Genomic DNA, 15,888 nt, shown 5'->3' with positions numbered 1-15,888 from the left:
CATACTGAAGTCTAAGGGATACTGAGTAAAATAGCAAATCATAAAATCATGGAATGGTTTGAATTGGGAGAGACCTTGAAGTTCATCTAGTTTCAACCCCCCTGCCAAGGGCAGGCTGCTCAAAAACTCCCTGCTCTTTCTTCAGTCTTCTACATACACTAAGTAATGAGTAGACACTATGACAAAACTTTAAACATAGAATAATATGAAGTATGTACCAGTGTTGACCGCTTTTTTTTTTTAAAGATGTCAGTGTCTTTTACATTAAGATGTGATTTGTGATGCTAGTAAGAGATTTAGTTTTATTTTTTTATTCATGATTATTATTTTAATGAAGTATTTTTTTAATGAAGTCGTCGTCCATTCTTAAAGTACTTGTCTTATCATCTTTAGATCATATGCTACCTGCCAAAATAATGCATTCAAACCAGCTGTCTGTTCGCAGTAACCCTTTTCCATGAGGGAGTGAACTTTTGGTTGCAAGAATTTATCCTGCTAGGGTATCCTGCTTTTGGTTAGCCTCTTTCCTGGCTGCTTTTCAGCTTGGGCAGGAAATCCTGGAGTCATAACACTGTAATGACATTTTAAAAGGTGTACTAGTCAACACTACACCAAAAGGAAGAATCAACTGTTTCTAGCATTTCTAACTGCTTCAGAAAATAATGCATAATGTGGGTATGTTTTGACAGGATACGCTTACTACTTCAGATACAACAGGCAGGTTACATCTCTGAGGCAATGCATCTTATGTATCATATTAGAAAGGACGGGCATGGAAGAGGAGAAGTTGAGCTCTGTTACAGAATCACAGAACCCTCTAGGGTGCAAAAGACCTTTAAGATCATAGAGTCTAACCATAATCCTAGTTAGATCTTTGTCTATGCAGAGCTCTGCAGTGAAACTGGCCATATGCAGCTCCTGCCTGGTTCAGGATCAGACCAGGATGGAACAGACAGGCAGGTTGTGGACCAACCTGTCCATGGGGAGGTAGTGGCTATGACTTACTAGGAGCTACTAGCAGAAGTCTCCTGCTGACCAGCCTTCATTTTCATGGGAGATTTCAACCATCTTCTCAGATGATAGCTTTATTCAGGCATCCCATGACAGCTTTTGAATCTAACCACGTTCCTACTTGGCCTGCTGGGAAGAGCTGGAGGTAACTCTTGCCATAAATGGCAAGTTTGGTTGCATCTATTAAGCTCAATATTCAGAGGAAGGCACTGTTGATAAACAGCAAGAGTTAGGACTGTGGTCTTCAGGCGAGCAGTCTTTGGCTTATTCAGAGAATTACATGTTAGAATCCTCTGGGAAGTATCCATGAAGTAGACAAATCTCTCTGCTTTTACGCTGTAGAAATGGCTTGAATAGGGAGGAGTTCGCCTTCTCATAAAGCGGTGATAACTTAGCATGATGATGCAAGCAATGGGAAAGTTGTAAGCTTAGCTTTAAATGTTATTAATACAAAATGTCAATAAAATATTGTCACTATATATATTCATGTGAAATGTGCTTGTTATTCTAAGCAAATTCTGAAGGGAATTTGAACTTTTATGTTGGGAAACTAGTCTTTTCTTTTAATTTGAAACTGTAAGCATCATTCCTTTTCAGAAGAAGCTGTAGAAACAAGTTCAGTATGACTTGTATAGCATAAATACTTCCAAGTGTTCTTATATCCTACAGAGGAACATGAAACATGAAAGATTAATGTGAGAAAGTATAGAATTTTTCTCAATAGAGTTTGATATGGTCTGAAGAATTAGTACATAAGAAGGGTGCAAAAGGTTAGTGCAAAAGACTACACCAAATGAAGCCAGTGATGATTGTCTTGGAAAGCAAGATGAAGAAGTATGACTCTTAAAAACAGAACAAATTTATAACTAGGGACTGATAAGAAAGAAGAGGTGTGAAGAGCATAGCAGTGAAAGAAAGAGAATTGTGTTCTCCAGCAGAGTTCACATAATGTTTTTGTGGGTGCCTCAAGTCTTACAATGACTATCAACAGACAGAATAATTCATTAAATTCTTTCAATGATCAGTATGTGTGATATGCATATTTTACATTAATGCAAACTCACATGTTACTTCTTATGGATGTAAATATAACCTAGATCTTGAAAAAAAATATAGTTTTCATTGTTGTTGTTCTATTAGACAAATTATATACTGCATTGTACTTATAGGCTTCTTCATTGACACCCATAAATAAATTAGTAATGGTAATCATAAAAATAGAGTGAAGGCCTAGTTATACTGAAGTCTGTGGCAGAGCATCACCAGTAACTTTTTCCTACATACTTCCATTTGTCATTTTCCAGGAGAGCCATTCACCACAGTTAAATTAATTTACTTATCATAAAAAAAAGCAGATATTTTGCTGGTTCTGCGTCTGTTACCTAATAAATATTATCTATACAAGGAGTTTTTTAGACGTAAAGGAAATCTAATACATTTTCTCTGTTCATAGGAAACTTGTTGCTGTTTTAAATAAAAATGCGTATCATGATTAGAAATTACTATGTCACAGTGTATATTTTTTAGGCCTATTTTTATTTATATATAGTTATCACAATAAGGATGCTAATCAAATAAGATATGTATGCTGCCAGGCAGCAACTCTGCATAAACAGTCATCAATAATCATAAAATGAGTGGTATGCTAGCAACATTTTGCTGAGCAATTAAGGCTAGCATATTAAGACATATGCGTGCGCCAAATATTTCAGTGATTAGACTATATGGGGGGGGTTTATTAAAACTATTACTATTCAGTCCAAAATTCTAACAGAAGTGACTATAGTAACAACAGTAATGTATGTGCATCTTATCAAAGATGCACTTTTCTAATCTCATGTTTCGTCATAGTAATTTTCTGCACTGAAATGCCTAGATTTCAAAGTGTAACAGGTAAAGACAGTGAAGTCAAGCTTCAATAAAGTCTTTTTCCCCTCTAACTTTCTACTTCTTCTCCAATTAACGCATTTTGTAGTTAAACACCTAAGGCTGAAATAGCACTATATGAAGCATGTGCAATGCACATCTATGTTTGGGTAACCTGAAAGTGTAGAAATTTTATTCTCCACTGGTAATTCTAATACTAGAGAGGCTTATTGGCTGAGGTAAGCACTCTAGTGGCACATAGGTGTACAGACAGAGCCCACAAATACATGTGTAAGAGACTGAGAACAGGAATTATAACTGTACAGTTTTCAAGCATTAAAAATGTCAGAGAGAAGAAAAAACATTGTTACTGCAGCCAAGTGTAGTTCTGAACAGAATGATCCAGAGTTGTAGAAACACTACAGAGACAGACTAATGGATTGATAGTTTTCGTGGACAAGGACTAGATGTTGTGGAATGGTTATAAAGTGATGTAGAGAATTGAGCAAGACCTGAATTTTAATTTGAGCTCGAGTCACATGTGTATACAGCCTTGATGTGTGTCATTCCTCATGTCTGAACTGGCTTGCCTACTGATCAAGACCTGGGATCTCATGCTGTTCTTTTCACTAATTTAATATTTTGCACTGTGAAAGTTCTTACTAATTTAAATTATAGTAAACTGTTACTAAAGGTAGATCAAGCTACTCAGTAATTCTCTTAATGACAGATTTATGGTGGCGAGGAGAATATACTGAGAAGAGCATTGATACATACTCTTCCTTAGGCTTTTGCTGTTCAGAGACAACTGCTCTACGCAGAGTTTCAGTCTGACCTGGCACAACAGTTCTTATACTTAATACAAATATATCTTATGCAATACATTGTGTATTAACATGATAAAACACGTGACTTGTAAGAGCATTTTGGGGTTCTTTTTAAAATCCATTGTCAAAACTCAACCTAGGGTCTTTGTTCCCAGATATCTCAAAGCTCAACCTATAGGTGAGCCAAATGGCATTGGGGAACTGATCTGTCCATGTAGGCATTTACTGTTTCTTCAGAGTGCTTCAGATGTCCAAACTCTGCCTTCAATCAACATGGACACATTTGAAATTTTTGATCACCAGTACAAATATGAACTATCCGTGGGTCAAATGGTATCTCTGAAGAACCTCATTAGACATTCTACCAAGCTAAAGTTTCTATATTCAATTAATTTCTTTGATCATCATTGCCTAATTTTAATCTCCTTAATAAGTGAAATTCATTTTGTATAGTACTAAATTCCCAGTACCATATCATATAAATTAAATTTCTGACAGAAGTCTAACTGTATTATATCAGTGCTGTATGATGCAGAGTGATTAATTTAAGCTTCATAATAATAGTATCATGTTTATCTGACAAAAGCTATCGCGTATAAAGGGATGTTTATTGGCACAGTTCCCAAGATTATCAGGCAGCAGGCTGTTCAGTCTTGCCATTTCATTTGACATGAAATTTAACGATACCTGGAAAAGAATAGTCTTGATAATGTAATACAATCCTTATTTTGTATTCCATATACAGTGTGCAGTGTAACAGATGAAGATGATGTTTAGAAAATCTGAAATCGAGTGTGTAACATAAAAGAATAAGTAATGCTCAGATCATGCATGTTCTAGTCTAGACACAGCAACTATAAGTAGGGGATACTTGAACACACAGAAGGAACTGAAGAGTAGAATAGAATAGTTAGAAGCATTGTATTCTTTGCTGGCCTTTAAAATCTGAAAGCAATTTTACTAATCCTCTTAATTATCTGTCAAATGTTTTTAAATTATTAGAAATTAATTTTTAGAGAGCATTCATCAAATATTTGATGTGTAATCATTTGTTTGACATTTAATTATTTCAGAGCAAAGCCTCATTTTATTTTTGTTTTACTAATAACACATCTAATATTTGATATGCCATTTAAAAACTATAAAAATAAAATGAGGATATGTATTCAAATACATTAGGCTATATTAATTGTCAAACATATATTGAAGTTCCCTATTTGTTTTATAATTATTGTGGGTTTTTTACTTTTGAAAAGTATTTGCTAATTATCTCTCAGAGAATGGAATGAAGCTCGCTATTTTTCTTTCATGGGATATTTTATTAGGTGGTCCTTCTTAAAAGTCGGAGACAAAATTCATGAGATAGTGTGGTCATAACAATTGACAAATTAAAGAAAAATGTGTTCCGTGTAGAGTGATCCTACTGTTTTAATGAATACTGAGGTGTGAAATTTAGTATTTTGAGATATTTAGATGGACATTTAGGTTTTAGATATTTACAGAAAAATATACTGTGAACATTAGAAAAATGTTGCCTCCAGGTTTTTTAGCAATATACTTACATATTAGAATTAACTTAGTTGTTACCTATTGTAAGCTGAAATAAAAAGTTGACAGACCCAGTAAGCAATTTCTTTTTGCTTTTGCTTTTCCTGACCTTTAAAAAGGAAAAACATTTGAAGTTTGATGTATATTTCTGTTATTATGATAGTAATTTTTTTTAAGTGTCACTCTAGAAATTGGTTTTGCACAGCTTTAGATTTGTAGTTCTATTTTCTATTTTGTAGTTCCATGTTCTCCTGTACATTGTATGCAGTTGACAGGAATTTTCTAGTGTTTTTATTATGAATCAGAAAGTATAAAATATATAGTATAGATTGAATTCTGTTATCTTTCTAAAAGCCATTCTCTGATCCAAGAATTTCAGATTCGTTCACTTGTCTCTTGAGAACTGATAGTTACAGCGGTGAAGTAACAAGTAACATTCTTCTGCTATCCTATGAAAAATAAAACAGACTTTTTTTTCCCCCTAATCTGTGGGCTTGATCGTATATTCTGTTTTATCTATCATGAGTGTCAACTTGATATGCAACGATGCATAGTTTTATCCTGTTTATCACTGGAAAGCTGCCTCATGAATATTTGTTCTACTTCCAGAAGATGTGCTGTGTTAGTAATGGGACTTCTAGAAGCAAAACGGGTTAGCAAACCTTTTTCTAGAGTGATCTCTGAAGTTGAAAATGGGGTTGACGGGGTACTGCGGTTTTTTGTTTAAGGAACTACAGAAAGACATTTTATGCTTTTGTACACAACTTTTGAGCAATTTCAGAGTTACTCAGGTTTAAAATCAATAATGGATTTCATCACTGTAAATGTAAGATTTAATGCCTTTCTTACTAATCCTCCATGGAAATGCTCTGATAAACTGTAGGATAATGCATTGCCTATAGCATCCCCTTTCGTTGTTGATAAAATTTCTTATTAAATACTAAATGCACTTAGTAAGATCATTTGCAACTGTTGTCATAATACGATTAAGCTTCTTTCCTTAAATGAAGTCTGTCGCAGCCTCCTGCAAGGTAATGCAGCATTTTTATTCAATCAATTCAGATTTTAAGGTAAATAGATTTTTCTAAATGCCTTCTTTATTTGTGCTTATAAATACAGAAAGTCAAAATCAAAAATGTATCATCTAAAAGAATGCTTGGGAAACAGGACTGCACTCTTTCAACTTCAGTAACACAGCCTACTACCCACTTTTTATCTTTGACAGTGCTTGCTTTCACCATTTGTAATGAAGTTCTGGTATATATTAAAAATACGTAATATTCCTTGAGAGGATAAAGCTTTTCATCATGTTTTCATCTGTCATTTAACAAGTTCAAAGGGTGGCAATATCTGATCACTTGTGAACACTCCAGCAAAAATAAATAATAAGATAATATTAAAGTCAGTGTAGGTGCTTTCTGCTCTAGCCCGTCTTCAGCCCTACTTCAGAGAGCTTGGTTGGCTAGCTGTTTTCAGCTGCTTTAAATCCCTAGGGATTGTTCCAGGCAAGGAATTAAAATGAAAAAAAAAAAAGAATCCTTAAATTACTAATGACCCATAGGTCTTGCATAGTGTTTCCAAGATGTGCCAGTTAGTTCTTGGCTGCAATGCATAATCTTGTGCAATATGTTCACAATGAGACTATAGACAATAATCATATTTTTACATGCACCTTTTCGTTGTAGGATATACCAACCATACTGGCAAATGGTTCTGGTCACATGCAATTTAACTAGCTTCATATGGAAACCATATGCTGACTAGAAAATTGTATTTAAAGGGATCCTGTCTACTTAGGAATTCATTTGTCAAGAAATAGTATAGCTACAGTAGGTATTAGTAATGAAGAGAAATGACTGAAAAGTTAATAAGAATTTGAGGGGTTTCTGTGTTGTGCACTGACAGTGAGTGCTGATCAGTTGTACTTTAAATTTCATGGTAATTACATTATTCTCAAACAAACTTGATACCGTTCAGTGATTAACATCCTGTTAGAAACTATATTTGATTTCTTTTACAGGAACCAAATAGGGTAAATTTTCCAAGGTCCATTGAATTGTATTCAATTTAGCTTTTTCTTTAGCATCACAGCTGTCTTATACAGGATCCTTGCAAAAGCCTTAAAGTACTGTTCATTGGGGTTGTAAATGAACAACATAAAAAAACCTCCATTATGTGGCTGGTCATTCCTTTAAAGATGCAGGCCATCACAGGATACTCTTTGTAGCTGCCTTTCCTGAAATAAAATACAGAACAAAACCTGTAGTTCACAGTTATCCTGTAGAATAAATCAAAGTCCTTTCTTCTAGGGTTACTTGATGTTTTTCCTTTGCATTATAACTATTAACTCACCATGTTTCTTTTGCTTTTTGAGGGTTCCTGTGAATTTATTTTTTTATATTGTAAAACAATAAATATATAGGATATTTTTAGACTGTGATTATTTTAAAATTTAATTTTTTGACGTATCATAATTGAGAAGTACATGTTCTTTAACACTTAATTTAACAGAAAACATCACTGCGATATGGGAAATGATCTCACACTGTCTCTTTAAAAACATGATAAAAATAAGTGCAATTTAATAAATTCACCTGTTGCATGGAATATTCTGTTCGTTTGCCTATTAATAGACTTCCTTCTGTTGAACAAAAAGTGTGGCAAATGTTAAGATTGTTTTTTTTCCCCAAGGTACATTTAGATGCTTGATTTAACTTTTCATTTAGAAAACATTGTTTTCTTAACAGATGAAGAAAAATATCAGATTTCACTTCAGTTCATATTCTTAAGTACATTTCTTTTCAAATTAGAAAGCTTTCCAAATACAGTTTAGATTGATTCTGGTTCAGTGGAATTGTCTAGCTGTGTGTGCTCACTGTTTCATTTTTCATCCACTTTCCACTTCCTACTCTCCAAAACACCATAATTTGGGCAAATTTGGCTGGGCTTTTTAACTATTCCTTTAGTTTATTTGCAGCATATGTAGAGTAGATCAGAACTGGACAGAAGCATTTTGCACTGAAGCTTACAATGACATCTAGTTAAAAAGAATTGTGAAATAATGAGTAAAATGAGTGCACACTTCTAAGAATTTTAAATAAAGGAGTCATTAGAAGCAACTAGTAGGAGTCAGTGAGTTGAATTTGATCCACTGTTAATACCACTTACTGAGCTGGAGGTGCTTTGGACAAAACAAAGTAAGTTAAAAAGTAATTAAGCATACTTTCAGAAAGCTGTGCATTCAGAAAGTTTCTTCTTTCCAGAGAACTGCCAAATATTTATTGCCATACATTTCTTTTTCTGGTTTAGGTTGTATGATGTGTATAGTCAGCCCTTGTTTTTTAGCATATCCTCTTTATGTTTTATATTATAATCATTTCTCCACAGTAGGAGGCCAGAAGATTTGAAAGCTTTGATATCTACAGCATTTAGTTTTATCTTCTGGTTATTTTGTATTCATCTTAAGCTCCTTTGAACTGGAATTTCAAAAGTTAGCCAAGACTCAGAAGAATCCTGCTTATTGGAAATCATTGTCCTGGAAAAAAGCATTGTGTTGTATAAAATCTCAGAAAGCTATGCTTTAGGAAGTAACAGATACCGTTGAATATCACCTTTATCAATGTAAAATTATGATTTTGCCTAAATTTGCCAAATCTCTTTTAACAACCTAATTATCTCAGAAAATTCTTTTTTGTTGCTAGTAGATTGTTACATCAAAAACATGAGAGAGTGATTATAGAAGAGTTTCAAAAAAAAAACTGAAAGCTTTTATTTCGTCCCACTGCTGAGATTTTTAATGAGCATCATATAAGTGTGTATTTGGATTTTGTACATGTACCATGTTAGTAATTTTTGGCTCATTTGACCAAAACACAGAACTAGAACTAAAGGTTATATATTACGCTAGTGGGAACGAGACTAACAGCATCATGGTTTTGACAAGGCTAGAGTATACACAAACTGTGCATGAACGATAATGAAAACTGGTAGGTAACAAAAATTAAGCTTACTCTGCACTATGGAATTAAAATGAAATTGCTATACAAAACAGGAGGCAGATTTGGAAGTATATGGATGGTGAGAAGCTGCTGGAAGTGTGTATGTTTAGGAAGAAAGCAATGCTAGGAGACTTGTGAATTTTGGTGGTTATGTATGAATTCTTAGAAAAACTGAAAGTTCACCATCCCCACCCCACCAAACAGGCCTTCATCTTGGACAATATCAGTACAAGTAGATAAAGAATTAATTTTACCCAATAAAACTAAAAAATGGAAAATGTGTAAACTTCTAGAACTTTAAATGTTATTTGCATCAAATTACAAGAAGTTTGTTAGGCTTTTGGTAGAACAAGGTCTTAAACATTTTTAGTACTTTGGTAAGATATACTGAAAAGTGCTGATACTGAAGTAAGATTTTTCCTAGGATATTTCCTTCCTGTCAAATACTAACTTTATTCATTAGGTAAACAGCTTGACTAAGAAGGAAGATTTCCTTTATAATCTCCTGTATGGCTATTGTGTTGCCAGCTACCAGCAGAATCTTTTTCTCCTCCAAGTAACAGTCATAGTATAGGTACTAAATACTTTAAGAAATTCTAAATACCCAGAAATGCCATGTCCTGGTATTTATCATACTCCAAATAGAAAAGCCATTTGAGATGAATACTGTCAACATTTCTAATGCATTCTCTAGAATGGGGTATTAGGAGAATATTAAGTACTAGAGTGATATTGCTAGAACATTTGGACACCAAATGTGTGAATTGCAATGCATTTCAGGCAGTGGTTTTATTCAGCTTCAGACTTTTGTTAGGAAAAATCATTCCTAACCTGTAAGATAAACTAGAAAAACAACAAAAGACAAGCAGGACAGATCCTGTTTTGACATATTTGCAGATGATATGCATATGGCCTGAAAACTTTTCCAAAAAATTTACACAAGATTTTCAGATTTGAAGGTTTTTTGGCTTAGCATTTATATTTCTTGGTATAGTTTACATGTAAAACAGTTCTAATTAGGCAAGTAAAACTTCTCACCATCATTCTGCCTTTGCAGAAAAATATTTTGATTTTTTTATAACAACAGTTAGGAGATCTTCACAAAGATTTTTAATATTTAATTTTTCTGAGTCAAAATTAGTGGTACTTAAACTGTGATTACTTTTAAAGATCATAGTTTATATATATACTATCTGTTAAAAACAGTACATGATTATAGGCATTATGATATCTTGCTCTGTCTGCATTGATGTCAACAATTAGTCAGCCATTTATTCATTTTAATTCTAATGGCATTTTTATTTCCTTGTTACCTTTTTAATAAAGTACAGTGTTAGCGTATAGTGGAGTTGTCGTATTTCTGACAGTGCTTGAGTAGCAAGGGTACCCCATACTTCTGTCCTGCCCAATACCTCACAAGGAGGTTGCTCACATTTATGTTTTGTGCCCCTTGCAGTAGAAATCAAAATGCTTATATATCTTTTGGTATCCCACTTTCAGATATCTGATCTGCCCAGACATTTAAGAATGTCTAATGAAACATACTAGAAGCTTTACTGAATGTATTTATCTGTACATAAGTTTGGGTACATTGTCATGGTTTATCACCTCTGTAAAGAACTACACATGATTTCAAACATTTATCCAGAACTTCTCCAGTGAATCTTTTCAATGACAGAAGGTAGAAAATATGAATTGCTGAGACAAATGGCCAACAGATTCCCTAAATATTGGAAGATTTTGATGAAGCAAAGACTCTAAAAAAAATTAGGCAATTGTCCATGTTTCCCAATAGGTACAAGCGAACTGAGACCAAAATCAAGTTTGTGTACGTAAAGACAAGTAAAAAAATATATTAAGTTACTTTTTCCAAACAAGCAAAAACCAACTATAGATAAGAAAAATAAATAGGAGAGTTCTATAACTGCATAACACAATAGTTGTTACTTGGGGGAAAGATGTTACATACAGCTGCTGATCACATGACCACAACAAGACCTGAGATAGTCTACCCAGCACTCCAACAAAGTAGTTGTGACCAAAAGAGTTTGCAGCTTCTTTGTTCTTTGAGAGGCACTATTTACTGGGTGCTGCTCAGTTTTCACTGGCAAATTAAACCTCTGATTTAGAAATATTTTGCATCAACCTTGAAAGCATTAAGGTTTCTGATATATTTTTCTTTTGAATTAAAATGTTTTTTCCAAATAAGGACTTGTAAGAGCTTCTCTAAAAATATGTTAACTATTTGAATAATGATCTTGAGTGGCATTTTTTAAGAAGCCACATTGATTTCTGATAAGTACTAAGAGGGGCTGTCATTATGTATAAATGACACTGTATGATTAATTTTGATTCAATTAAATTTGAATTCACCATGTGTCATTATTTCTGTGTTTAAGGTTATGGCATAATTGGTGTGTGCTAGGGATTCTTTTTTTTTTCAATTGCTAAAAACTGTAGAAAGTTAGTTCAACAGTGGCTTATAAATGTGGAAGTTCTGAACTCTTGAGGATTGTTGACAAAATGCTAAAAACCTAGTAGTGGATGGCAAACCCTTGGGTTCTAGAATACAGAGTATCAATAGCTTTCCAAATGCCTTTCTAAACTCTTTGTAAAAATAATAAAAGCAGCTAGTTCAGGAATCAAAGGCTGTTGCATCAAGGATGAAAAATACTGCACATTTTCTCTATCTGAGAGTACCTCTGGCTTTGACATACATGAATTTGGTAATCAAATGTAGAATTCCAGTGCAAAGTCTTTGATTCTAGAGATCACTTTTTCCAAGCATTGTGGTATGTCTGTTTATCAAGGACAGCAATCAGAAATCTGAAGAGCTCAAAGCCTTTAGCATCCTTTTCATTTAAACTGTAGTATTGCTGAATAATTGAACAGAGTCTTAGTTGGCTTGCAGTTGAATGATCTGATTGAAAAACATATTGAAGCTAATGGGAAAGAGACTGTTGGCTTTGGAGTAAGCCCTAAGGACACAATAAAACACAAAATAGTTTTTCATAGAGAAAACATAGCACAGTGTTTAACTTTTTGCAGATGTGGATTTTCTACAAGCTTCTGGAACTTAAAGCAACAAGCATATGTTAATTTGTCCCATTGACTCATGGGTTAAAAAAACACTCATATGCTTTCCCCACTTTTACTTATAATTCCTTAATGATCCCTTACACTCAGAAATTATTTTCTGGATTCTTGATTCAGTAGCTGAAGCATAGTAAAAAGTGTCCTGCAGCATAGCATTGAAAACATATCCGGTTTCTTGCTCCATGGACCTTTAATTTTAAAACAACTGTAATAATTATTTTCAGATGTTCTCTTAAATTTTATTCCTGTGAGGAAGCTTATTCCTTAAAGTAACCACCAAGCTCTCTTGTCTAAGCAATATATCCAACATGATGGTTCTAAGAGACTTCTATACTTCTACTGTAATGTACAGGTCTACAATTCATTGGTTCAGAATTGAGTAACTATTCTTTACTGGTTTAACAATCATACCTCTATTTATTATTTTTTCTCACATGATCTGGTTTCCTTAAATTCCAGATTTCCACACTTGTGGGAAAATAATCATTAAATGGAAAGAGAGATATTTTTTAAACTAAAATTACTACAGAAATGACTGGAAGGTTGCCAACAAAACTCACAAATATTAATAAATTTGTAGAAGGAAAAATAAAATGCTATTTAAGAAAGTATATAGCTAGAGCATATTGTGGAAGGAGAAGAAAGCGAGATGTATAACATGCTAAACACTTGCAAATTCATGTTCTATGTAGAAGTTTCACACATTTTTCATCATGTAACAGAACAAGTACTTGTAAATAGTTGAAAAATATCTTAATCAAAAAGTAATAAATAAATTATTTCAGTTATGTACATATGAATTCCAACTGTCAAAAGGGCTTAGGGTTTGGGGAAAATACGTGACTACAGGAAAGTGATACTGTTTCAGATTAAGTCTGGAAATCTCTCATTGGAATTATTTATATAAGCCTTCATTATGTTGATGAACAAAGTAAATTTAAAATGTCTTTGAGGTATTTGTCTGGTGTGGAAATAAATGTTTTAAGAATAATTGAGATTAGACATATCCCTTATAAATAAGAAAACAAAGCTAACTCGGATTCCTTTTAATTTTGTTTTCAGATCTAGTTTTCAATGCTGAGCATTGAGAGCCACCTTGTGGCCATACTTTTAAATGCACACATATGCTGATTTTATGTGGGTGAAAGGCCCTTGTTCATTGTTTCGCTAGAGTATTTTGAAGATTGGGGATTAAAAATAGATGCATACCACTACCAGGCATCTCGCCTGAAGTGCAGCTCTGCTTTGCCTGAAATGTGGATTCTTCACATATGAAATTTCAGATTTTTTTTTTCTTATTCCCATTTCTTCCTTTCCTGTACTCTTTTTCCATACATTAATAAATGAGAATACAAAATGCAAGATAGATAAGTTAGATGTGTAACAAGTATAATGTATGACGCATATGTACAAAGTACATGTGTAGTAGTAAAATATGGACTGTTTTCACCCTTGCTAAAAAAAACATAAATTCTCAAACAGTGCATATATTAGGAAGCTAACAAAATCTGACAGTTTTAAGCATTTATTTTTCTATGTCTGGCAGCAATTGTTTTGATTACTGGAATAACAGTTACTAGTAAAAAGAAAATTCAATATTTATGTCTTTCAAGTTTGTATTTACTCTTATGAAACGGATGTATGAAATTAGTTTCAGGCATTAGAACTGGGGTTAGTTGGATAAAAACGCCCAAGGATGAATTGATTACTCTTGAACATTCTTTGCCAAATAGCTTTATGAATTTCTGTCTTTTTCGGGAGGAGTGACATCAAAATTTATTGTGCCTGTAGAGGGGCTGATGTAAATACAGAAAGTCATCAGTTAAAGTAGAAATTTTAGATTTTCCTGAATTCAATTTTCTGCTCTATAATATGAAATATATGCTGTGTGTAAAGGTGGAGGTTGAAGCACTGCCAGTACTTATGAAGCATTTTCTTCTGGAATTTTGAGGTTGTTGGATGGGATTCCCCATAAAGTTTATATTTAGTCTGAAATTAGTAGAAACCTTTTTTTCCTCTGTGGCTGAATTTGTACTGGCTCTGAGACACGTTCAAGGTTTCACAGATTTCACAGTTCAATCAAACACAACACTTTTGAATTTTCCTCTCAAACTGAAAATTAAACCATTAACTGTAGAAATTTGTACATCTAAAAAATATCACTTAACATCTGCTATCATTTTTCTAGGTAAGGGAAAATTGAGATTAACTAGACGCTTAATCCCATTCTTTGTCTGATAATAACAGTTCGAGAACATTTCAGTTATATACGTTCTTATCAACTTTGTCACATTGGAGAAAACTGTTTCTTGCCATGCTTTTAAGTAGCGCAATAACTTGTACTGACTGTGGTGATGACAGATTCTGTGAATATATTGTATAATTTTGTCCATGGAAAAGAAAAGGCTGTGGGAATGTAATATTTTATGGGAAGGTGCATAATTATATTTCAGGTTTCTCACAAATACAGAAAGAATTCATAATAAATAATGCCCACTCATTAAGTTGCCATTGTCAACAATACAAAGGATGTAAATTTTCCATTTCTATTTTTACTATGATGTTTTTCAGTTATGTTCAGGCCATAGGATGATCTGATTATTTTTCATGTAAAGGGCCATTAACTTTGCAATTGTTTCTTCAGTTTCTCTGTAATAGGAGGTATTCAGTATCAGAATAAGCAGGGATTAGTGTGAAGACAGATGATGCAAATTCCAAAGTACTTGGAGTAGTGAGTCATAATTAAGAGCTATTATTGATCTGTACCATCTGGGAGTGTTGAGACAATGCCACCTGAGTCAGTTACAATAGAAAATTGTTACAATGGAAAGTTATTTGAGGGTCTGTTTTGTCTTTAATTCTTTCCAAGATAATTCTCATTCATCAGTCTAAATCTGAAACATGCCAATGGAGTGCATTTCAGGCTAAGATTATAGCACACAGATTTTAGGACACTGCACGTGGTGAGTGGAAATGTGTGAATTGCCTGAGGCCTGTAGTAGTTTGTGGAGTTCAGTGCATTTCAGCCAGTGGAGCCAAGAGGATGCCTGACCTCAACCATTAGCAGACACGGAGCGATTGAGGAGCAGAAATGCTGCACAAGTCCTGCTGCTTGATGCCCATTGACTGTGAAGGGTGCTCAGACTCCTACTGCAGCTGTACAGATCTGGTGTAGATGTGTAAAGTGTTTTAATCTCAAACTGAACCATATCAAGCTGCTGGCAAAATGGCCTGTCTCAAGTGGTCAGGCAGTTAATTTACTTCCTGGGGATATTTCTCTGCATCAGACAGGATTAGCTGGCCCTCTTGTCTTCCGTTGTAGCAGCATGCAGATTAAACAAGTATGATGGAATGATCTAGTTATCTCAAGTGATGCTTCCTCAAAAAAGAAATAGAGTAGGAAATCTTTTCTAGGTTGATCTCAAGATTGAAAACGCTATGCCAGGAATTCTAAGTCATGAGTCTGTTTCTATAAATCTGATCAGATAGGCTGTCTGATCCTATCACAGAAGACAGGCTCGGTAGGTTTTCCTCTGTGAGTG

General features: G+C 33.9%; 1 protein-coding gene across 2 annotated transcripts in view; it reads left to right on the top strand.

Moving 5' to 3' along the window:
* Positions 1–15,888, top strand: part of ASCC3 (activating signal cointegrator 1 complex subunit 3) — a 265,663-nt gene that overhangs the window by 137,243 nt on the left and 112,532 nt on the right. The window lies entirely within an intron of this gene.

This window comes from Cuculus canorus, chromosome 3 (assembly GCF_017976375.1).
Source record: "Cuculus canorus isolate bCucCan1 chromosome 3, bCucCan1.pri, whole genome shotgun sequence".
NCBI classification, from domain to species: Eukaryota; Metazoa; Chordata; class Aves; order Cuculiformes; family Cuculidae; genus Cuculus; species Cuculus canorus.
This window is presented reverse-complemented; position numbering and strand designations above follow the sequence as displayed.